The sequence below is a fragment of the Dama dama genome, chromosome 30 (genome assembly GCF_033118175.1).
Source record: "Dama dama isolate Ldn47 chromosome 30, ASM3311817v1, whole genome shotgun sequence".
Taxonomy (NCBI): Eukaryota; Metazoa; Chordata; class Mammalia; order Artiodactyla; family Cervidae; genus Dama; species Dama dama.
The window spans coordinates 30,999,260-31,025,714 of NC_083710.1; the positions used below are offsets into that span (position 1 = coordinate 30,999,260).

Sequence of the window (26,455 nt, forward strand, 5' to 3'; positions counted from 1 at the left end):
TCCAAGCAAAGGGTAGTCATGGATCAAGACTTTAACATTTGGATTTTAAAGAGGTTTGAGCAATTTTGACTTTTTTCCCCTCACTCAATAACGCTTTTCTGTAACACATTGAAGCAGGTGTCTATGACGATCACAGGCAAATGTTTTTCTGGTGATTGTACATCTTTGTTCCACGAGAAGATGTGCAATTCCTTCTCACAATGACTTCTAGTTAACTTGATGGGGAGAGTCCAGTTGAAATATTATGTCAGTGTCACTGATGATTTTATAACAGAGATATGGTAGATTTTCATTTTACCCTTGTGCCTGGTGGGTCCAAGCTAATAAACATTATTGTCACACTCATAATCATAAATGTGAGCTTTGTTCCAATAAAGCATCCAGTCAGTTCTTATGGAGCAGACCCTTTTCTAAGTAATGAGATGGAGCCCTCCTTCACACCAGCCAGGACCAGTAAGTAGCAGAATTCCAAAAGATAAGCTTCCCCTCTTATCTCAATATATAGATGTATTGTTATTAGTTTTACTTGTTCCCCAGGAAGCTGATTAACAGAAAATAGCTCCTCTATATTTTTAATGAATGAGAGGCCCATTCCAACAAAAGCATGCAAACTTCAGATTGACTAGAGCCTTTTTTTTTTTTTTTTAATAACCTTTTCTTCTCCCCAGAGAGATGTCCGGGACTCACAATGAGGTGCTTTGTGAGCTTCCAGCCAAGGTTGATTTGGCACCTCCGTCACAGAGAGCATGTGCAGACTGTGACAGGCTTTCAAGGAAGCCACTTCCCACATGTGTTCCTTTGGTTCCCTCATTGGTGCTCGGGAACAGGAGGCTGGCTCCTCCCGGTGAGCTGGGTGCTATGACAGATTAGACTTTTATGCAAGAAAATCAGTCCTGCGCAGTTGATGTACTGCTTTAAACTTAAAGACCCCTTGGGACCTGAAACTGTAAGGTAAGCAGGGCTCAGCCACAATTCTTGAACTTTCAAACTGTGAATGTAATTTGAGAACGTTTCTTAAAACTCTTTTTTGTTTAATGTGAAACTTTAACATGCTGCCTTCTCCTGCTGTCTTTAAGAATAACAGCTCACTGTCAAACATGCACATACAGCTCTGATTTTAAAAGGAAAAAAAAAAAAAAAACACCACACAAACCCATTGCTTTAAAAAAAATTCTTCCAAAATGAAATAGTCACATTGATATGTTATACTTTTAAACTTGTGTGAATGTTCCCAGGATAGACCAGGCTTTATCTCTGTTCTCAGTGTAATCAGTATCCTTTAAAATGGGATCAAATTACCTTTGCCACTTGAAAATGGGTCTGTATGCAAGACTAGTGCTGTAGAGAGAAAATCCCAGTGGAATTGTAACCAAATGTCAGTCCAGGTCTGAGGGTCTGTATCTTAAGTGTCGCTGGGTGCCTGTTTAATTTAAGCATGGGAGGGGAATTAGTGAAACCCTGCTGTTACAGTGGTGTTGGCACTGCTCTACAAGACATGGAAACTGCTGGGATCAGGTGTTGCTGTGTGCAGGCCAGTTCCTTGTGATTGTGGCAAATGAAGTTGGGAGGCTAGAAGTTACTCTAATGCAGACTAACAGTCAGAGGCCTGTCACACAAAAGATGCTGCAGAACAAGTTCGACAGTATGCATGTAAAGCAGTTACTTGTCTAATGCTGTTAACAAAAATCCCAGTCTTTCTGTAGAAATTCATAGGTGCTTTTAATGATTTCATTCAAGTTCGGACTCCAAGGGTGGAATACTGGATACTTTCAGGTATCCAAATGATCTAAGAGAGCATCACTGTAAAATCTCTCTCTGTTGAAGGGGACGATAAGATGCTGAATCTTCTGTCTGTGCTCTGTAGTCCGTAAAGGAGAAGACCTACACCTATATTCATGCTACTTCTTTCTCTTAAATCTGTGCCTCTTCTCTCCTAGTTTGCCTTTAGCACTTCCATGAGGACTAATTGTCAGTACCTTAGACTTTCCCTGAGATTTCCAAGCCTCTTTTTGTGCCTTTTTCATGGACAGCACCAACCTGCATCCACACAGATCAACTAGATTCTTGCTCATTATTGTCTTTCTCCCCATGACTTGTGGTCTATGTTGTTATACTGCCTCCAGGGCACATTCTTGTGATACAAGTTGCTTTCAGTTTTCAGGCTGAGAAGATGAACCCCAGAGGGGCGAGGGCACCCTGCCTAAAGTCTGAATTGGCAGTACAGGTGGGACCTGACCTGGACGCCATCTGCCTTCCTCCAGGCTTTCTCCCTTCCAGGATTAAGCTGCCTAACCTGGCCCCAGGTATTTCCATGAGCCTACCCTTTGAACCACATTACTGATAAACTGCACACGGTTTAAGCAAAGTACTTAATCACTCTAAGGATTAGAATGTCTAAGCTACCTTTGGCCTGAAGAGAAGAAAATTCCCTCACCAGGCACACAATAAAGAATGTGGGAGAACGGAGAGTGGCTCTTTGAGGATTTTTCTTCTTTTCTCGTTGCCCTGTTTCTTGCTAGTCTCGGCACAATTTTTTTTAATTTTTTAAACGACTCAAGAGAAAAGGTGAGGTTCCTAAGGAAAGGAGGCTGGAGCTGTTTACTTTGTACAGCTAGGACACCCAGGATGCAAGGCTCACAAGGATAAGCAGTGGGCCTGGATTAGCATTCCAGCTCACCTCTGCCTTGTGGAAAGAGTTATTTTTAACCTGACAATATTTCTGCACATCTGCAATCCAAATACCCTGTACGTGAGAATAAATATTTAGGCAATGTGTTAGCTTTGTTAACAAGACACTACATCACAGCCATTCTTAGGAATTCTTTTTCTTATTTTAGTAAAATTAAAAGCAGGAGGGAAAAAAAAAAAGAGTTGCAGGAGGAATAAAGGTGAAATATATTGCCTATGTCAGTTCAGGAAAAACTGCCTAATAAGGGATCATAATTTTTTTTTCAAGATTTCTCTCTTTATCTAAGGATACATCTCCTCTATTGATTCACTGAAGTTCTTGTGTTTTTCATCTTTGAAAATCTTGAGTCTTTTCCTCATAGCTGTATTCAGACTGATTTCTCAGCATCGCAATGTTTGGGGGGAATTTCCCAAAAGGTAGACAAAAGCACTAGAATTATAAGACTAAGAATTCTCTGTCACTGTTAACAACCAAACCCTGTTGAAATCACCACCATTACAGAACTCATATTTAAAGAATCTGATTTGCCTCTAGAGCTAATAGTTTCCTTTTGTTATTTTTTTCACTTTTTATTGAATGAATGGAAGGCTGAAGGAATAGCTGAATTTATCTTCTACAATTTCACATCCCATGTGAAGCACATTCCTTCAATCATTCTACCAGTTTTTACTGAGAATACCCGGCATGCAAATCTAGGTAAACAAAGACCCTGAGAGACATGGTTAGACCATTTATTTTTTAAAAGCTCTAGGAAAGTGAGGACTATGACTTAGAAGTTAATAACCTGACTGTATCTTTTCACAGACAAGATGGAAGATAATTTAAATATTTTATCTACGTAATTTGGTGTGTTAGGCAAAATAACAGAAAGTGCAACCTGTCACCTAGGTACCTGGTAGCAGCACGACAGGCCTCAGGGAGACATGGCTGGCAATTTCCAGGAGCTTTTGGTGACTCCTACACACCTGCCCTCTCAGACAGCCGTAAATGTAGACCAGGAGGTAAGAACAGGGTCAAGCAACAGTCATGGCCCTGGAACCACACTGGTTTTTAAAATCACAGTAGCAACAGTAAGATGGGTCAAGGGAAAAATAGCATCGGGATACCTATAGGGTGGGAGAATATTAAATATACGTCATATGCTTGATGTGATTCTGTAGAAATGTCAGATGGTGGAGAAGTTGAGCAATTTCCTTGAGAAAATACTTGGAATAAAGTGCCTGGACATCATCCTAGCCACGTTTGCCGGCACTTATTTTAAGTAGGAGGTTACTCCCCATTGCTGTCTTTAGACAGTTTCAAGAGGAACTGAGACATATTGCTTAATCTTCACAAACTGGCAAGGTTCAAAAATGGTTTGTTAAAGGAGTGGTTTGTGGAACAACTGAAAGAGATACTAGTGGATCCCTAGAATCAGAATAGATTTACTAAAAAAAAAAAAAAAAATCACCTTGATGGTCACATTTCTTTTCTCAAATGTATTATTAGCTTGGTAGACAGCATGTAAAAGCATATAGCCAAAGGTAATTTGGTCTAAAGCAAATTGGTCAACACAATAAATTAATTGAAAATGAAGATCTTCCATCATTATATGTTCCATTATGGGTGATAAAACATAGGACAGCTTTATAAAGCTGTAAGTATCTGTAAACATTATTTTACACTTTTCAGAACTTTTTATTTATATCACTATGTATATCCTTTATCTTCAAACAATTACTTTGTCTTAATTGTGAAAAGTTTGAACAATTAAGGAATTGCTCAAGAAAAGCTAAGTATCAAGCAAAAGGAGCTAATTATTTGAAGCTAATGAAGTAATTAAACAATAGACTATCACTGTGATTTATGTATTATTTTAGACTTTTTAAGCAAACACATGCTCATTATGGGAAAATTATAAATACAAACCAGAAAAAAATTGTTTAACATAATGACATTCAAATAGGGCTAACCAATGATTTCACATTAAAGTATGATAGCCTTTAATATGTGTTTCCAATGGCTAACACATGATATTTTACTTACCATATGGCATTTGAAACCTAGTATATTTTTAAAAATAATCCATCAGTTGATAGACATTTACATTCTTCTAATTAATTGCTGAATAGTCAGACTGTTTCATTCTACATTATAAGTAAGGCTTAATAGGAATGCTAACTGGAAATGAGCTGGAAATTTAAGAAATTAAACTACTGAGAAAAGGCAAAATATGAACAAAAATATATAAGGTGCAAAATGGGTCACAATTCTGTCCAGAGTATACAAAAAATGACCAACTTTGAAAAAACGCCGATTGGCATTATTCTGTTTTAACTAGATTATTGTTTTGACAAAACTGTCTTCTTGATGAAATTGTTTTTTGTCAAATTGCTTTTAGCTAAATTAAATCTGGCCAAATTAGTGGGAAGCATTGTTCAAGGAAATGCAATAGACGAAATACTACTTACCACATGAACTTCAATGGGGCATTGTGTAATTCTTTCATGATGTTATTGGAGACAAGATTAAGAAATATGAGCTGAGCTAATGCAATCAGGAAGATTAATAACTGGTTGGATGAACATACTTAGAGATACTTCTTAGCAACTGGGGATAGGGGGAGCTGACTGGTGTTGGTTTATAAAAAAAAAAACTGTTATTGGTCTTATCCTAATATTTTCATCAATGTTTTAGATAAATGTATGTTTAACAAATTTCTTAATATATTATTGCTTTGACATCACCAAAATCAAAACAGATCTTAACATGTTGGAATAATGATCTGAATCTTCCTAGATCTTTACAGCAATGATAAATATAAGATTATTTACTTGGTTTGTAAGTGTAAATGTACAAATACCAGTTGGAAGAACTTGTAGTTGTGAAGTAAAACTTTGTAATTTTGGTTGATAGTAATAAATTCTATAGTGTAGACAAGGTAATGTGGCCTTTGGTGACATTGTTAGAAACATAATGGAGGAGTATGCATGGGACATGCTAGCTATATGCAGAGATTCGTGCTACCTATAGCGCAAGGCTTTAGTTACAGCCCAACCCGTGTGACTTCTGTTGCTTGTGAGTATACATTCCATCCTTGAACTACCCTTGAATCCTACAGTCCAAATTATTGGTCAATTAATATGATGACTTTAAGACTTCCTATTCCAAAGGATCTTTTCATTTCAATGTTACTAAGTCATCTGTGGGTGAATATAGAGAGGAGGGTAGTAGTTAGCCCAGAAGGGCAGGGAAAATCTGAAAGTCTCTAGAAGATTAAGAATAATGGTTAAATTTTGTAACAAAGTATGGTTGGACAGTCAGGACCCTGTAGGACAGGGTCAGGTAAGAAAATAGTCTTCACATTGTGTCAGCAACCAGGGGAAAGATTTCAGATGCAGTTGAACAAGCTGTGGAAGCCTCAAAGGACAAGGACCATCTGAGATCCAGGAGACGGTGTGGAACACACCAGCTGAGCCAAGGCATGAGAGGCTGGAAAATGCATGAATTCACTCTGAAATGAAAGAAAGACAGGAGAGAGGGGAAACCACTGATGAGCTGACCTCTTTTCCCTGTGCCACTGCTAGGACTGTGTTTACATGGTAGAGACTTCTGCATTCCTTTCCATTTGTTTCTACAAGGGTTGCTTTCCTGTATCTGTGCTCTTGTTTACCCATCTGCATCTGTTGATTATTGGCTTGAGGCTGAGTCTTTATCCCAGGTCTGCAAGTGATTCTCAGAAACCTATGATTTCCATTGCTCTTAATCTAGAGTCACTGGAAAGAAGTCAGTACATAGTGTGACTTACAGCACAGCCTAAGATTTAGAGCTAGACCCTGCAACATGCCAGCTTTGGGAAAGGCATGTAAGGGTTATCAGTATGTTTCCTCATGGGTAAAAATAGAGATCATAATAGTATTAACCTGGTAGGGCTGTCAGGAGAATGAAATAAAATCACGCCTGGTAAACCACCTAGCATGGCGACTGGAACATTCAATAAAGTTTTTAATTCCTATTGTTTTTGCTTTTAATTAGCCTCCATTCCAACCCTGTATATACCTTGGGAAAGAGAATTTACTTCTAGTAACGAAACTGGTCCAAAAATATTCCCTAAACACTGTGTAAACTGAATAGATAATATATCCCATATACATGATTTACCACTTCTCAAATACATGTAGGTTCTTTTGTGGTTAATAAGAACTAAAAACTGTATAATAAGTGTTATGTAGCACTGTGTGAAATTCTTCAACAATATGAGCAAACATTATATAGTACTTAGCTTGACAGATACCCCAAACACTTTAAATATATTATTACCTGATTTACTCTTCAGAGCCCCCTATGACATAGAAACTTGAATTATTCCTAGTTTTCACATGCTGACACTGAGGTAGAGCAGTGCAGAGATGGAACTGACATTCAAAACCAAGCAACTGGATACAAGGTGTCTCAGCTTGTAACCACTGTGTTCAATTAACATTGCCAAGGAGTCTTCTCTCTAGCTTGTGTGTAATTCCTAGACTAAAATGGTGTCTAAGATTCCGTCCATAATGCTACCCATAAATGCTATGATTCTGTATAGTGAGTCCTGAACCATATATCTGTAACATTTAAACAGCATGCATTCAGAGAATTGTTGGCCATTTCTTCTGAGATCCATGGAGGTGGTGTATAAATTTTCTGCTGTTTAGAGATTAAGAAGCTGTGGCATGCCAGTCCCAGAAATTCTGCCAAAAGGCCTGGGGTCAAAGGGATGTGTAGACCTTACTAAAAGGCCAAGTCTCATTTTAGCAGCAGCTTCTCTTCCTTCAGGGGCAAGTCGGGTTATTTTATGTCTTGGTTTATCCCAGACCCCTGTGGGCAGGGGCAGAGTATACTGACACATTGAGCCCAATGGCCTGCACTGAACCAGCCAAGTGACATTGACTTATGACCACCCTCCGTGGGACCTTCATGAAGCATAAGTTATGACACATTAAGAGAACCCTGGAGAGAGTCAAAGCTTGGCATTCATTTTATTTTTAGCTTAATGGTTCCCTCTTTTCTCATTTCAGATCAGTCCTTTCTCAATGGCTGCTTCTGAAAGCCAGCCAGCCTCTAGTTCAACAACATTACTTAGCCTCATTATTGGGAGAAACATGGGAAAGCCAAAATATACAAGCACTTTCCCTTGCAAGAGAAAAAATATCCTAGGTAGTGATTACTCCATATTTTGAAATGATCCTATTAGGCATTGTCTTTCTATCAAAATAAAACAGTACAAAGGAACTGGGTGAAGGGAGCTGGTGGAAAAAGCATCGTTTCCCTTGAGCTGCTGGTCAAAAGGAATAATTTGAATGTTCTTATTACTTACTTAGAGGTACAAAAGTAACCATTACTTCTAAACCATGATAAGATTGAGTAGTATCCATGGACTGTTTTCTTATTTTTTGTCCTTAACTTGATATCCTCCTCCATGTTTCATAGTAGTAGATTAAGAGTTCTTAATGTTTTTTTTTTCCTATCTTTTGTGGGGGTGGGCATGGGGAATCATATATACCTTGAGAATATGAAAAATGCCACAGGGGTGCTTTCTTGAAGATTTTCATAAACTGCATAAGATGTGAAAGGGTTCAGGTGTTCTCCTATTCTGATTTTCATATACAATGAGTCACAGGTTAAACCATAATCAAGAATTACCTTGAATAAGGAGCAGGGACTTGCCTTTAAAGAACCTGAGTTGTGTTGTTGGATGCTTCACTGGGTGGCCTAGTAACAGGGACTCCCATCTCCTCTGGCCTCCTGTTCTCTCATAATTGTGACATTTACAACATAGTTTATAACCAGTTTCTCCCACACTGTCTCACTGTATCCTTTTGGTCCAGAGGAGTAAGGCTTTTAAATTTGATAACTGAAATTCAAAGCAAGCAACTTATTTCCTCCAGGTGAGAAAGAGTATTACTAAGTCCATCACATGCAGCAAGCTGTGAATGCCTCAAACTTTTAACCGAATTTCAAAGTCATTGTAGCTCTGTGCTTCCTCAGAGAAGAAAACCTCAGAAGAAATGTACTATTTATGTTGAACCCCAAATGTTGATTTGTTCTTTCTCACTATAATACCAAAGACTCAATGACTGTGAAAACGAATTGAATGCATATGCGACTGAATCCTTATTTAATGTGTGTGATGAGTGACAATGGACCACAGGAATATGTAGAATCAAGAAAGCCTGAATGGGTAGTTTCATGTGGTGAAAAAGGTACCAAGTAGAACAGAATGTGATGTTGAAAAATTAGTGCCTCTTCAGCACTCCTACATTTTCCCTCCCAGGTCCTGAGTTCTAATTGGAAAGGACGTGTAATCGCTAGGATCAAATAAATGTCTGTTTCATCTCTGGAGCAGTGAGGACAGAACAGAAACTAGTCCCCACTGGTGTCTGTACAGCCTAATTCTCATTCCCCTCTCCTGCAGAGGCTGCACTTGGACACATCCCTTCCTGTTACAGGTTGCCAGGCCCTCTTCAGAGCGGTGAGGTCAGACTTTATCACTGCTCAGACTGGAGGAGGAACAGGTGCTGCAGTGTCAGGTTTAGGCAAGTAAAACAGACACTGGTCTCCTCATTCAAGGGAGTTTGGAAACCGTGGGCCTCTCATTTCCCTGTTAAGAGAAGCTTTAAACTGGATCAGATCTGAGACAGCCCATCTGCTTCCCTGCCCCCTGCTCTCCTTCCTCCCTCTTCCTTCTCTCTTTCTCCTTCTGAAAATTATAGGCAGGGAAATATATGTGTAGATAGTTAAGGATCTTTGGACTTCTAGTCTACAGTGTGACAGACTACGTCTTCTGAACACCAGGACACAGAATTTCATCACCTTGTGATGGACACATTTCATTTTACAGATTCAGGAAATGGGAGTTCAACGGGTTAACAGATGGTCCAAAGTCACAGAGTTAGTTTGAGGGACAGAAGTGATTCCTAGTGATGCTTCCTCCCAAATCATCAAATTGTCTGCCAGATAATACTACTGCGAAGAGTGACTGAGCTGAGGATAGATACAGGAGAGCAGAAACAAATAAAGACCATCCAAATGAGAACAAACAGAGGTGATTTATTTAGAGTTTACTGTAACAAGGGAGTCAGCCACCACCACGTATACTTCAGGGACTCAAAGGCAGAGGAACATGACACCTATTATAGTGGAAAAAGGGAAGGTGAGAAAAGGTGTGATCTTTCTGGACACTGCTGGCAAAAGCAGGAGGAGGGCTAGCTAGAAGTGCAGCATCCCATATGATTGGTTAGGAGAGCATTTCTTTTTTTTTCTTTTTCTTTTTGGCTAATTAACTCTTGAGTTGGAAGCAGGGATTAAAATAGAACAGGGAATCTGACCATCTCTCGCCAAGTCCTGACTCTGATGAGCTGACTGCTCAGAGGCTGGCCTCAGAGTTCGGTTGTTACATTTGGTCTAGCCATTGCCGGCTTGTACATTCAGTCTCTTAGGCAGGATTGATAAGGAATGCAGCCCCTTTCCCACCTCCCAGAGAAGACACATCAGTGATATCTTCGAGTCTTTCTTTCCTTTACCCTCTTTGTTCCATCTATCACAAATTCTCTCCTTGAGAAATCTCTCTGACATTTACTCTTTTCCTCCCACCAAGTTTCTTGTTGAGAACATCATCTCGGGAACTGCCAAAACTCTGACATAGCCAGACTCCTTCCTCCATTCCCCTGACCATTAGGACTATCCAGCAAACTGGCCACTCTTAGGCTGTCCTGTGCTGTGCTTAGTCGCTCAGTTGTGTCCAGCTTTTTGCGACCCCATGGACTGTAGCCCACCACGCTCCTCTGTTCATAGGGATTCTCCAGGCAAGAATACTGGAGTGGATTGCCATGCCCTTCTCCAGGGGATCATCCCAATCCAGGGATCAACTCAGGTCTCCCTCATTGCAGGCAGATTCTTTTCTGTCTGAGCCACCATTATCCCCAAACCAGGTGCCTCTGTAACACCCAGGCTCAAAGCAAATGAAACACCTAATATGCCTCCATCCTAACCAGTATGATAAATCTGTAAAGTCTTCAGCCCGACTTTTAAATCCCTTTATGGCCTGGCCTGCATTGCCAACCAAGCTTTATATCCCCCGTCCCTTACCACCACTTTCCCAGATAGCCAATGCTACGGGTGGTAACCCACACAAAGAAAGGCCCTAGAATAGGCACCTACTGGGTGCCTCAATTTGCCCTCAGTTAAGCCTTGTGGTTTCTTTATGTTGTATGGCCACAGTCTATACCCTCACACTTGATAGTCACCACACAGAAATATGTCATAAGGTCAACCTCAATTCATCTTTTAGATTTTTCTTAGTATTTTATAATTTTGAAAGTATTTTTCATATTTGTCACTTCAAATGATTCTCCTAACAAACTTGGGAGGAGGTTTAATATGATATTATATAGATGAGAAAATACATGCTTCATAAATTATGTGATTTATCCCAAAGTCATACAGATAGTAGATGGGAAGAATAAATAAGTCAACAATATTTTCACAGTCTCTATTCTTAGAACCATGTTCTGGATATCCATCCACATGACCACTTTTTTTTTTTTCTTTTTCTGACCACTTATTTTACATATTTTTTTCTGACTGCTATAGAATACTTGTGTAATATATAAAAGGTTAAAAATGAAAGAAAAAATCACTTATAAACACTCCCCTATAGATAACCAATGTTAAAATTTTATATATTTCTCTGTAGTTCGTTTTCTACTATTTCAAAATAATTGATCCCAACTATATATAATTTGTATTACTCTTTGTAATACAATTATTCTTTGTTAATTAAAATATGACAAAGATATTTCTCCATGTTTTAAAAATTAATAATAAAAAGATTCATGTGAATATTTGATGCATAATAATTCATTTTTGTGTACATAAAAAATAATAAACTATACCCAAGCAACTAAACATTTAGTTTGTTTACAACTTTTCTATTTTTTTAAATGCTATCAATTTTCTGTCCATAAAGTATCTTGATCACTTACTGAGACTAGTTCTAAGATTTCTATCATTAAAAGCAATATTGTGTGATACTAGAAAATTATTTTCTAGAAATATAGTTCTAATTCAAACTACTACCAGCAGTTAATGAGAATAAACACTTCACCTCACTCCCACCAACACTGAATTTAATATTCTCCAAATCTTATGAAGTATATGGAGAAAACAGTGTCCCATTTTATTTTGTATTATTATTGTTTATTGCCATTGAGACCCAAAATTTTTTTTTTTTCAGATTTTCATCAGCTTTTTATATTTCCTCTCTGGGAAGATTTTATGTCTCTTTACCCATGTGAGTAATGGGGTTGTGGCTGTTTTCAAATTAATGGGTATGAGCTTTAAACATTAACCTTAACCCTTTGTGATCTCTTCTGAGGCAACTACAGGAAGGGCTAGAACACAGCATGCCATTGACTTCCACAGATTTCTATTTCTTTGTTTCCTCAGAAAACAGCTACAAACCTGGGAGTCACATCTGGTAAAGAGGGGGAGGTTTTTCTCAACAGAACTGGATTGGAAAGTCCCCAAGAAAGGCATTTCATCCTCTTTTTTTGTACCCTCAATGGAGAACAACAGCCTAATCTTGGACCATGTTGAGGTATAAAAAAAAACACTTGACTTCTCAACTTAAGATAAAGTGGGGGGTGGGGGGTGGGGGGGGGGGGGGACAAGACTATAAAGTGAAGGTACTTGGCTTGATTTGCTGGGGACCAGAGAGCAAATTAAGGGTATCCTGTTCCCTTGACCAGCCACAGACTGACTGGAATTCTATGTTTGTTTAAGAAGAGTACTGATGATTTCAAACAGTCTTTGCCAGAGTTTCCAGTAGTTTTTAAATCTCAAAATTTTCAAGACAAAGCAAATTTTAATATCATTTTATACATGCCATAGTGTGTCTATACATAATCAGATTAACACAAGTGTTACTTTGAGCAGTTTTAACTGTTAGAAATATCTTTTTAAACCAATAGAAACTACAAGAAGTTGTACAAATAATAGCACTATTTCAAAAAAACTAAATCTAGCCTAATAATATTGACATAAAGGAACATATGAATTTAGTTTAGACAAACTGCTCCAGCACAAATCAGCTGGACCCTCGCTGGGAAGGGCAGCATCAGGGACACAGCACCACGGGCTCTGCCACGCATATGTACCCAGCCTTCACTCTCCTCCCTCAAAGGTCATCTGAGCACCTCTCAACTTTTCAAAAGCTCTGTTCAAACAGAGCGTTGGTATCTCTGGAATTTAACGAAGATTGTTATCCAAGAACAGAATGTGAAACTATATCAGGTATGATTTAAACCCATGAGTAATCAAGATTTAGATATTTTATTTGGGTTATAGACATACTTTCCAGATTCAAGTACATGGGAAATCTGAATTTTATGAGCGATGGTACAGTTGAGGGGGAAAAGAGAAGGCTAGGTCTGGATTAGCTAGCCCAGAAAGTCATTTTGCTAAAAAAAATAGCTGCCACTGATATTTGAAAGACAAATTTTTAAAACTGATTTTTTTCCCCAAATTGTGGGCCTACTGACTTCATTTAGCATGTCCAACTAAAAGAAGACTTTCGTTCTGCCCTACAATTGCAGCTCAACGAGGATATTTTTCCTTTTGCATCCCTGCTGGTGAAGGGATTACTGGAGTGAAAAATAAAAAGTATGATAAGAGAAAGACTCTCTAGGCTGAGTCAGGAACTATCCCTGTATTAATAAGTGATTTAATTTTTCAATAATTTGGACTTCTTATTTGCCAAAAGAGGAAAATACTAACTACACTATCTCCCACAGAGTTTATGAGCTATAGACACAAAAGTACTTTGAGAAATTAAGAGCACTACATGACCATAATAAGCATATGTACACCTATGTTTATCGGAGAAGGCAATGGCAACCTACTCCGGTACTCTTGCCTGGAAAACCCCATGGACGGAGGAGCCTGGTAGGCTGCGGTCCATGGGGTTGCGAAGGTTCGGACACGACTGAGTGACTTCACTTTCATTTTTCACCTTCATGCACTGGAGAAGGAAATGGCAACCCACTCCAGTGTTCTTGCCTGGAGAATCCCAGGGACGGGGGAGCCTGGTGGGCTGCCATCTGTGGGGTCGCACAGAGTCGGACACGACTGAAGCGACTTAGCAGCAGCAGCATGATTCACAATAGCTAATTCAAATGTCCATCAGCTGATGAATGGATAACCAAAATGTGGTATATTTGTACAACTAAATGCCATTCAGCCTTAAGAAGGAATAAAATTCTGATACATGCTACAATACGGACCAAACTTAAAGACATTATGCTAAGCAGAATAAACCAATCACAAAAGAACAAACACTGTATGATTTCACTTATATAAAGTACCTAGAATAGACAAATGCATAGAGACAGAAGCAAAAGTGATTACCAGGGGTTGGGGGAGAATGGAACGGGGAATTATCGTTTAGAGGGTATAGATTTTCAGCTTGGGATGATGAAATGTTCTGGGTGGTGGTGATGGTTACATAAAAATGTGAATATACTTGACTGTACATTTAAAAATGCTTAAAATTTTATGTTTTATATATTTACCACAATAAATAATATTTACTACTGTGTACACTATAAAATAACATAATTTATAGAATAAAATAATAACTAGAAATGATAGTAGATAGATTTACTGGTGTAAGTAGTATTTGTAATGAAAATAGCCATAATTTAGGTAGGTTGGAGAAAGTGTTCAGATTGATCAGATTTATGCAAAAGGGTGGGCTCAGCTACTAAGACAAAAATATTTTCATATATTTGAGTAGGTAAAGTGAGACAAAGTGGCCTTTAGACAATTACATCTAAAAATTTCAAAATAAGGACTCCAGAGAAAGCTTATATATGTTGTAAGTATCCTATAAGAATAAATTTAAAAATGAGTTAAATTTCCCTAAAACTTACCCCCAAGCAGTTTAGGAAAAAGCTTTGAACATCTGCTATTTTCTACATGTTGAACTTTAAGTCCACAGTTTCAGAGCCTCTGCTGTGTTTTGATACTATCTTGTGCAATACACTATCACTTATTATTTACCTGTTTCTCTTTCCTGACAATACTCTGAGGTCTGTGAGGGCAGGGGTCATGTGTCTTCTTCAATACTTGAATACACAGTACCTAGTACATGGCCTGGCACTTAGGAGGTGTGCAATATGTATTTGTTGAATGAATGAACAGATGCATGGGGGTGGAATCATATATTAAGCATATTTTAAAGCTAAATAGGCTTTGTGATACCATCACTGCAGTGGGTGAAGATGTCTTAACATATCTACACCAACATCCGCACTAGAGGGCTGCAGCGTTCAGGTTCTCCAGGGAAAATTCTTGGGACAGAGGATCAGTAGAGGGTTTGTCTGGGCACACCTGTTCCTCTCAGGTAAGCCCCAGGGGTCTCTGATCTGAGTGAACCAGGACTTAAAGTCCTGGGCATGATCTGTTCATTGAAACCCCTTTGGAAATACAGGTTTCCATAAGAGTCTATATTATTCTGAGGACTTCCTGGGCTACACATCCATAGTGAGATGCTCCAAGCCATTCAGGGAATCCAGGAGAGATATCAGCTTCCATCCCTAAATTCTCTGGCCTATTAAGTCATTCTAGCCCATGTCCCCACGTCTAGATGACTGGCATGGTATGGGAGCACAGACCGGGTTAACCAGACCTGATTGTTTGAGAAAAGTTTATAATCTGATATTCTATGGAAATTTTTCAGCTTTTTTTAAATAAAAAAATTTTTTCTGTGAGCCGAGAAAAATAAATTTGTAAGTCATCCACGAGTTTACCTGAATGTATTGAAAAGCTTGCCAGGAGTTCAGGTTATTTTTAGAATAGGCTTCCCTTTTTTCCTTCCATTCTTCTTTCCTAACATCCTTTTTCCTTCTAAGCCCCCTCTCCCCTTCCTCCCTCTACTCTCTCTTCCCTCCTTCCCTTCCCTTTCCTTTGTTCCTTCACACCTTCCTTCCATAACATTTACTGAGCAGCTACTATTTCCAAGGACTGTTTTTAGCACTGAATATAGAGCAGGAAAAAAGCAGGCTATATAAAATAAGAATTCAGATTCTGGTGGGGCAGAAGGGGAGACAAGCAGTGAATAAAAAACTAGAATACGTGGTGACCATTGCTATGGAGAAAAATAAAGCAGGAAAGTGGAAAGGGGTGGGAGAAGGTGTGGCAAATTTAAACAGAAGAGTGAGGGAAAACAGTAAATGCAAAGGTAGGATGGGAGTGTGACAGCATGGACTACGGGTGGATGGCATTGTTAACTTTCTTAAATTCTTCTGCACTAAAAATCTCTGCTTCTAGTAAGTTGCCCATTTTCAAGCATCAGCACTTCAAGTCTTTCTAGAAGCCCAGTTCAGTTCAGTTCAGTCTTTCAGTTGGGTCCGACTCTTTGGGACCCCATGGACTGCAGCACGCCAGGCCTCCCTGTCCATCACCAACTCCCAGAGTTTACTCAAACTCATGTCCATTGAGCTGGTGATGCCATCCTCTCTCTGTCGATCTCATCCTCCGTTGTCCCCTTCTCCTCCTGCCTTCAATCTTTCCCAACATCAGGGTCTTTTCCACTGAGTCAGTTCTTCACATCAGATGGCCAAAGTACTGCAGTTTCAGCTTTAGCATCAGTCCTCCAATGAATATTCAGGACTGATCTCCTTTAGGATGGACTGGTTGGATCTCCTTGCTGTCCAAGGGACTCTCAAGAGTCTTCGCCAACACCATAGTTCAAAAGCATAAATTCTTCAGCGCCCAGCTTTCTTTATAGTCCAACTCTCACATCCATACATGACTACTGGAAAAACCATAGCTTTGACTAGATGGACCTTTGTTGGCAAAGTAATGTCTCTGCTTTTTAAAAAATTTTATTTTTTATTTTTTTAATATAAATTTATTTTAATTGGAGGCTAATTACTTTACAATATTGTACTGGTTTTGCCATACATTGACATGAATCCGCCACGGGTGTACATGTGTTCCCCATCCTGAACCCCTCTCCCACCTCCCTCCCCATCCCATCCTTCTGGGTCATCACAGTGCACCAGCCCCGAGCATCCTGTATCATGCATTGAACCTGGACTGGCGATTCGTTTCACATATGATAATATACATGTTTCAATGCCATTCTCCCAAATCATCCCACCCTCGCCCTCTCCCACAGAGTCCAAAAGACTGTTCTATACATCTGTGTCTCTTTTGCTGTCTCACATACAGGGTTATCATTACCATCTTTCTAAATTCCATATATATGCGCTATTATACTGTATTGGTGTTTTTCTTTCTGGCTTACTTCACTCTGTATAATAGGCTGCAGTTTCATCCACCTCATTAGAACTGATTCAAATGTATTTTTTAATAAGCTGTCTAGGTTGGTCATAACTTTTCTTCCAAGGAGCAAGCATCTTTTAATTTCATGGCTGCAGTAGTCACCATCTGCAGTGATTTTGGAGCCCAAAAAAATAAAGTCTGTCACTGTTTCCACTGATTCCCCATCTATTTACCATGAAGTGATGGGACCAGACGCCATGATCTTAGTTTTCTGAATGTTGAGTTTTAAGCCAACATTTTCACTCTGCTCTTTCACTTTCATCAAGCATTTCCCTCAGGACTTGAAACCTGAGCTGTACATGGCAGCAGTCGCAGGAACCAATTCCTGACCTTCCTCTGGCTGTTGCCTACACCACACTCATATGGAAATTTACCAACAATTTACACTGGTTAGTTCACTCATTCATTCATTTGTGAAATATCTACTATGTACCAATCACTATATTTAATGCTGGGAATCAAAGATGAGGAACCACAGTTGATGCTGTTCACAGGTTTGCATCTAATACTGAGAAACAAATGTAAACATAAATAGATGCAATAAAGGATATACAAGAGGATATACATACAAGAGGATCACTCCTACCTGGGATGATCAGACCTGAAATGGGTTGGGAGGGAGAGAAAATAACAATATCTCAATTTTAGAGCATAGTAGTGATTAATAAAGTCTCTATTTATTACAGATTTATATGTCATTAAATGTTGACTGTAATATATTAGCTTCCTGGGTTGATATGTTACAGACAGTCATAGAAAAATATCATCATTTCTTGCCAATAAACATATTTATTCTCTGAAAGAAGTATTCATTGCTGGAGGTCTGATTTCAGCTGCATAATATTTAGGCAGGATTTTAGCTCTTGTTATTCAAAATAAAAGTTTATTAAGGTTCATTAGTGTTGTTTATGCCCACTTAACTATAAAGTAACATTTAAATTTGAGTTAAGTTCTCACTAATAATTATATTCTGAATTTGGAAAGGCATTAGAGATTAGGCCTGCTTGTCCAATTAAAGTTAATTGTAAGAAAGACAAATTCCTATTATTAACTTGTGTTTCTACCCCATTCAGAACTGTAAAATGCCATGCTGTTATTTTGTGCACGTATTTCTCAGCAGTCGTCCAGCATATCTAGAGACAGGGCAAGCAGACTCTTTCACAAGAGAGAGATGAGCTCCTCCAGGAGGTGTGGCCTGTCAAAGGCCACAGGGGCTGGCATTGGAGAAGCAAAGTAAGCCACAGAGTCTGATTCTGGAGGATTATTATTTTGATTAAAGACTCCTTCAGTTTAGTCAGCTACAGAAGATTTGGAGGTATGTAAAAGCCAGGCAGAAGTATTTCCAAAACTTTCCATATCTGACTAACCAAGGTAAAATCAGGAATTAATCTAACAGCTTTTGCACCATGGGCAGAATACTTCTTAGATATTTACCTGTTTTAATTTTCACCAAATTGTATTTCAACCTTTTCTTTATGTTATTCTGATTTTTTGAGGTCTAGTTCACATACCATAATCTTTACCCTTTTAAGGTGCACAATTCAGTGAGTGTAGTATACTGTCAACACCAAGTCATCACCACTAATTCCAGAGCATTTCCATCACTCCAGAAAGAAACCTATACCCATCAGCAGGCATTTTCCATTTTCTCCTTCCTTATCTCCTGGCAATCACTAATGTATTTTCAGTATCCACAAAATTACCTAGTCTGGACATTTAATATAAAAGTAATCACATGATATACAACTTTTGTGTCTGGCTCCTTTCATATAGCATAATGTTTTCAAGTTTCATTTGTGTAATAGTACATATTAGTACTTCATTCCATTGTTATAGTATAATAATTCCATTGTATGGATATATCACTTTTTATTAATTTCATCAGCTAAAGAGCATTTATATTGCTTCCACTTTTTGACAATTATGAACATTCATGTACACATTTTTGCATGAACATATGTTTTCATTTCTCTTGTTTATGTACTCAGGAATGGAATTGCTGGGTCATTTGACAACTCTGCCAAGCAATAACTAGATAGGTCTTTTACATGTAGTATATTTGCAATAACTGTGTAAAGGAGCCTGGGCCAAAACTCAAAAACAAACAAAAGACAAAAACTAGAATTTTGTTAATTATATAGATGCTAGATTACCCAGGTTTATGTAATTTGGTCAAATTAAGTCCAAGTCTCATTCCAATAACAAAATAAAAACTGTTGCTCTAAGAATACTAACTACTCACTAACCAACTGTGATTTGGAGCAAGTTGCTTCTTCTCTAGTTTCCTTACCTATACACTGAAGAGACTGTACCAGCTGCTTTCTGAAGTTTATATACCTCTAAGGCGCTCCTTAATACATAGAGGGGGGAAATGAGGCTCAGGGAAGGAGGAAAGTGAAGAAATGAACTTTATTGTGGATTACGGACTACTATATGGGAAACTGTTTTGTTCAGTTCAGTTCAGTTCAGTCACTCAGTCGTGTCTGACTCTTTGCAACCCCATGAATCGCAGCACGCCAGGCTTCCCTGTCCATCACCAACTCCCGGAGTCCACTCAAACTCATGCCCATCGAGTCGGTGATGCCATCCAGCCATCTCATTCTCTGTCGTCACCTTCTCCTCCTGCCCCCAATCCCTCCCAGCATCAGGGTCTTTTCCAATGAGTCAACTCTTCACATGAGGTGGCCAAAGTACTGGAGTTTCAGCTTCAGCATCAGTCCTTCCAATGAACACCCAGGACTGATCTCCTTTAGGATGGACTGGTTGGATCTCCTTGCAGTCCAAGGGACTCTCAAGAGTCTTCTCCAACACCACAGTTCAAAAGCATCAATTTTTCGGCACTCAGCTTCCTTCACAGTCCAACTCTCCCATCCATACATGACTACTGGAAAAACCATAGCCTTCACTAGACAGACCTTTGTTGGCAAAGTCATGTCTCTGCTTTTTAATATGCTATCTAGGTTGGTCATAACTTTCCTTCCAAGGAGTAAGCGTCTTTTAATTTCATGGCTGCAGTCACCATCTGCAGTGATTTTGGAGCCCAAAAAAATAAAGTCTGACACTGTTTCCACTGTCTCCCCATCTATTTCCCATGAGGTGATGGGACCAGATGCCATGATCTTAGTTTTCTGAATGTTGAGCTTTAAGCCAACTTTTTCACTCTCCTCTTTCACTTTCATCAAGAGGCTTTTTAGTTCCTCTTCACTCTCTGCCATAAGGGTGGTATCATCTGCATATCTGAGGTTATTGATATTTCTCCTGGCAATCTTGATTTCAGATTGTGCTTCTTCCAGCCCAGTGTTTCTCATGATGCATATGAGTTAAATAAGCAGGGTGACAACATACAGCCTTGACGTACTCCTTTTCCTATTTGGAACCAGTCTGTTGTTCCATGTCCAGTTCTAACTGTTGCTTCCTGACCTGCATACAGGTTTCTCAAGAGGCAGGTGAAGTCGTCTGGTATTCCCATCTCTTTCAGAATTTTCCACAGTTTATTGTGATCCACACAGTCGAAGGCTTTGGCGTAGTCAATAAAGCAGAAATAGATGTTTTTACTGTTTTGTTAACATGTCTTAATTAACCCTCCCAGTATTCTGGACTAAATAGGATCCTTCCTATATTACAAATGGGAAATGAAAGCACACACGTTAAGTAACTTCTCAGATCTGCCTAGCTAGTAAGTGGCAGAGCTGAGATTTGCTCCCAGAGCTGCTGACTCTACAACTCACCTGAAGCAGGTAAGAGCATAGACTTTGGAGTCTAAAAGACTTGGATTCAAATCCATTCATCAGCTAATGAGCCTGGGAAAATTACTTAACCACTGTGAGACTCAGTTTTTGCATTTGGAAATAATATCATCTACCAAATGGTGTGTTGAAAAGATTAATATAAAACTTGGCTGATAAAGTACTCTCTTAACTCTTTGGACAGAGTAAGCCTTAAATAAATGGCAGATGTCTTCATTTTATTTCCCTAAGGTTGCGCAGCAGATGGAACCAGATCTTAAGTTTTTTACATCTGCAAACAGTCCTCTCATTGTTGCCCCAAATGAGATAATAATGTTTCTAAAAAATGAATATATTCACTGAGTACCTGGTGAAATAGACAATAAAATGAAAATAATGACGAAAAACATCATCTTATTTTCCACATAAGTCAGAAAAAGATTTTTGATACTATTTTTCTAAATGGTAAGGCCTAATTCTATGGGAACAAAACATATGCTAGATCTTTCCCATTTATACCATCTTGAATTTTAAAAAATCACATAATGAGACAGGGATTCAGTAACTTAGATATGTCAGGCTTGTTGCTCAAGGTCCTTCAAGACAGTTTCCACCCAATAGGATTGTCATTGTTAGAATTAAAAAACAAACAAACAAAAACAGGATTTGGTTAAGTATTTAAATAATTTGATAAATAAATACATAGAAAGCCAAACTACAGTGCATGATTCAGGTCATGCACTGGAATAGGAAGAGCAGGGTAGCAAGCAGTGCTATTGAATGACCTCTGTTGACCTCAAGTAGTAGATTCTCCCCCTGGACCATGTGCATAACTGGAATAAGCACACTATGAGAGCTGTTTGTTAACTAAATGTTGAATATATTTTTTTCTCCAAACAGAGTAAGTCAGCGGAATTACTAGTATGACTGAAATAAATATTTTCTGAGATAATTTTTTTTGAGTCTCATGAGATGTGAATAAAAAGAAAAACGTACTTTGAATTTCTACATGATTCCCACCTTCTTCTAAAGAGACCAAATCCCTTTGCATTCTTCTAAGGGCAGATACAAGCCAGACCCTTTTACAACTATGTACATCAGAGGTATAGAGAAACTGTTTCAACATCAATAAAATGCAGATATATTTTAAATTAATTTTTCAGACTAGTGAAAGCTTCTTACTTAAAGTTACATTTTTCTCTGAATTCATTCATTTTATATTTTGAATGTGTTGCATACTTCTTTATATAATTATTAAATTTAAAAGAACAACCTGCTTGTGTATGAAGAACTTTCATATCATTAAAATTTATCATTGAATTTGTTATTTGCCCAAGAAATTACTTTTAAAAAGTTTTACTTAAAAGTCAACAAATAAAATTGCTGTATTATATGGTACTTTTTACTTTTTTTAAGGACTTACATATAACATTTCAACTCCTGCCCTTGACCTTTGGCTAGAATTTTGGACTGGTTAGAGTTGATCTATATTTAATTTTTTTTAAACTGAACTTCAGTATGATGTCAATGGTGCAAAATGATAAAAGGCTCTGTCTAATTCCTTTTGCTAAAGCAAAATCTTTTGCATGACAAAATAAACTAAGCACTAACATTTTGATCCCTAAAGACACCCTGCCTGACTTTTCCCATCACCCAGGTCTTCCAGGGCCAATGCAGGTGCTGAGAAGCTCATGGCCAAGATGTGTGGGAGTTTGAAAGATTCTTGGGCAGAAATTTCTGGAGCCCTTGAATGTCTTTATATTGAATCCACAAATGCTTAACATACTCTTTTCACACATGATAGGTGCAGGGGCAGAATATCTTCCCAACAAGGAGGCCACTGATAGAAAGATACAAGAAAAAGAACAACATGGTATTTATTTCACCATGCTGCATTTTAAGATTTTATATGAGTAGCACAACAATTATTCTTCTCAGTCAAGGAGGAAAAATTAGTTGGATCAAGACTAGCTGCATTCCACTGTAGCTCATCAATGAGAAAAGAACAGGACTGTGGACCAGGAACATACTCAATTTCTGTTTGAAAAGTCAGCACATGTGGTCCTATTCTTACAATTGGCCTTAACTGGATAAACCAATTTTACACTGGCTTTGATAAACTTTTTCTCCATTAAAAAAATTATTATCAGCTCTCTGACAACAGCTGGTGTCAGTTATTGCTCAGATGTGTGCTCTGTGTAATACCCTCCAGCTGGAAAAGTCACAGAATTCCCAATTAGTTGCTACAGTTGGCAGATGGGAAAGAAAAGGGGAAATCCCTCTGTGAGGTCGTGGCTGATATATGCAAATAAGATTCATCCTAGATGACACCCTTACTTAAAAAAGAATGCCCTCTCTCCCCTAGGCATTTCTGTTGGCAACCTTTCCACATATCAAACACCACTCAGAGAGCAAGTACTGCCACCGACTGAAATGCCACTTCCCTCCAGTTCTAGGAGGTGTAGAGCTCCTGCTCTTCACATTGTTTAACAACAAATGGTTTTTTATGATAATAGTCTCCCAACAAGACAACCCTCTGAGGCTGAGGTTTCCTCAGTTCTACTATTGGTTAGTGATGTTAATGGACCATCCTACTTCCTGCTGCACAGCTTTAAGAGGGTCCCTGCTCACAGGGAGGAAAATGGTATATCCTTGCATCAGTGATCAATTTCTTCGTAACAAAACACCCTACAATTTGGCAGCTTGAACATGCTATTTATTTGCTAACAATTCTGTGAGTTAGCAGTTGGGTGGGTTCTTGCCCCAAGGTCAGCTGGGTGATTCTTCTGCTGCTTGGTCTTGCCTGAGGTCACCTATATATACAGTCCTCTGGTAGTGATGGTCTCACTGCCTGGCAGTTAGCACTGGCTGTCAGTGAGGCCACTCTCTCCCTGGGGTCCTCCAGCCTCAAGGAGGCTAACCATAAATAAAGGTCTCAGGTGGCAAAGGGGGAGAAAGTGGAAGGTGCAAGGCCTCTTGAAGCAGAGGCTGACAGATCATAAGACTTAGCTTCTGCCATATTCTATTGGTCAACAAAAGTCCTGAGGCCAGACAAGAGGCAAGAGGAAGGATAAATAAACTTCACCTCTTGATGGAGGGAATGGAAAGGTCACATTGGAAAGGACTGCTGTGTCCATCTTTGCAAGCAACCTATTGCCAGAAGCTAGCAGCAAAGAACTTGCAATAAAGTGGTGGCAAGATTCCCTCCAGAAAGAAAATTTCCATGTGTTTCAATTTACTGTTTCTGACTTAAGGGTTTTGTTCTCCAATGATGCAAATGCAAATTTACCACATGCATATTATTGCAATGGAGCCATCTGAATATTTGAGTACCATTATTTCTAGAAAAGCCCATATTTAAGTTGCTATGCACATGATAGAGAATACTGTACATTCTCTAAAATAATTTGATGTCCAGGCAGTTTCATAGACATTATCAGTATCTTAAAATAACCTTTTGGTCAGAAATAACTTCTTTCCCTTATTTCTTTGGAAGATATATATATTTTTAGAGTCTGGTGTCAGAAACAGCTCTGGCATCTGGATAGGGAATTCTCCAGAGTGCTGGTTGCTTCCATTAGCCCTAAGTATTGCAGAAAATGGCTGTCCTCAGATCTGACCTGAGAGATTCCCTGGGAGGGAGTGAAGTGTTCCAGGAGGCACCCTCATTGTTTTGGAACAGAGACTCACCAAAGTTGACTCCTGTAGTTGCCAACTGGATCTTGTCTTATTTTGTCAATCATCAGCTTGGAATGGTAGAATGGCAAGAACTGGGAAGCTATCAGCAGCCAGCTGGGGAAACTGACTTCTCCCGTCTTTTATGGCCTGACACTCTCTCATTTCACCCCTCCCCACTCCAGTGTCCCTCTCTCTCTCCATCATATTATCTGTTTTTCTCTGTCTACTGTTTATCCTCCAGTGTCTCAGACACCCTTGAGTACATCCATATTGTGCACCCACATGGGCACCATTCACATTATAGCCCATGCAAAGGGACCCTGAGGAGCAGATACTTTCCTCCAAGACATACTTTTCCTACTCATAGGAATTAATATTTACTGAGCACTTACTACGTACCAGGCATGGTACGATTAATGAATGCTTTACGACAATTACCTGATTTAATCCTTACAACTCAACGGCACGTAGCATTACTTTTTCCATTTTATGAATAAAGAAATTTGGGCTACAAAGATATTGATCTTATCCTAAGCTTGTCATACACCCTAGCTAAACTGGGGCCAAATCCAGTACTGTGTCTCCGGAGCTCATGCTTTTTAACTGTCTTCTGCCCTCCTCCAAAGCCCTGTTTTGTACATGGGTGGTCCGTCATTGTCCCTCTAGCTTCTCAGCCTTTTAGGTTCCATTCCTATCATTATGTAAAAGGTTACTGATGATTAATTTCTCTGTTTCTTAATTTCCTTGTTCAGGATTTTAGCTAAAGCTGCAACACTGAAGCTAGCAGGTACTAAGAATCTCTGAACTTTAGAGAGAATGCAGAAAAGCGGCCAGAAACTTCCACCCTCCAACCCTTAATAAGAGGTGGACAGAGTGGTCTTTTGACCCTAACTCCCCATCCCCTGCTTCATCTGCCTCTCTAAATAAAAAATCAGAATATACTGGGGGTGGGGGTGGGCGGCAGGCAGCAGAGAGTTCACTGATGTAAATGAGTAGTTTGAATTAGGTAAGTTGCTGCAGAAGTGTAGAAAAATATGTATAGTGTGAGCTGCTCAGCCCCACCTTAAATCAAGTTCAAGAAAAATGGAAGACTCCACGAGAAAAGGAAGATTCCTGCCCCCAAGAGAGACTGTCATCTCCCTCCCCAGCTGGAAGTCACTGAACTGCAGAATCAAAGGTCCATGACAGCTCAGGGGCTGTGGTGCCATGTAGCAGAGAGTTTCTGAGGAAGCTGGGTGGGAGTCCCTGAGAGTTTGGGCACTCGAGCACGTGGTGCCTGGTCGATGCTCCTGGCCTGAAGACTGCTTAAGGCAGAGGCTGACTACAAAAGCCGGAAAGCACAAGTGAGCAGGGAGGCAGCAGCAGAGCAGCCCGTGCCCCAGCTGAGTGGGGCAGGGGGCAGGGAACTGAGACCCCCCCACCCACACACCTTCCAGTGTGTGCTGTATGTACTACAGCAGAAACAGGCCCTGTGAAGAACCCACACATGTGCCCTTTGGGGGAAGCAACATTAAAAAACCGCTGTACAGCTGATGTTAATAACTGAATTAAGGCAGCATCCATCATGTAAAAGATGTTTGCTCTCTTCCTCTGGTGCTGCTCTAAGGCCCCTGACACATCAAGGGCAGAAGAAGGAGACAGAACAGGAGATGTAGCAACAGTGAATGTAAACAGACCAGGCTTCCCTTCCCCATGTGGAGCCTTTGCCTGGAGTTAGTCCCCAGCTGGGGTGTGGAGGGTGCATGACAGCTTTGAATTAGGTGTGAGGTTGAAATTTTAAAACTGAACTGTGTTGCACTTATCAATACATTAAAGTGAATTTTAATCTCTAAAGTAAGGAAATAAGGCCATCTTGTTAATAACTGAAAGGTAATGGAAACCTATGATATTTGCCTAAGGAATCAGCCAGAGAGAGAGAGGCATGGACGGGAAATCCACAGGAAGGTATTTGAAGGCACTGCTTAGAGAAAAAGTAATGAAGTTATTTCCTTTCTTG

At 39.3% G+C, this 26,455-nt stretch overlaps 1 long non-coding RNA gene across 1 annotated transcript in view; it reads left to right on the top strand.

The window, feature by feature from the left end:
- The first annotated feature begins 831 nt into the window (after nt 1-831).
- The window catches only part of LOC133049294 (uncharacterized), a 122,870-nt gene continuing 97,246 nt past the window's right edge, over nt 832-26,455 (top strand). Inside the window, exon 1 of the long non-coding RNA XR_009691288.1 lies at nt 832-951. This is a non-coding gene — a long non-coding RNA (uncharacterized LOC133049294). The remainder of the gene's footprint in view (nt 952-26,455) is intronic.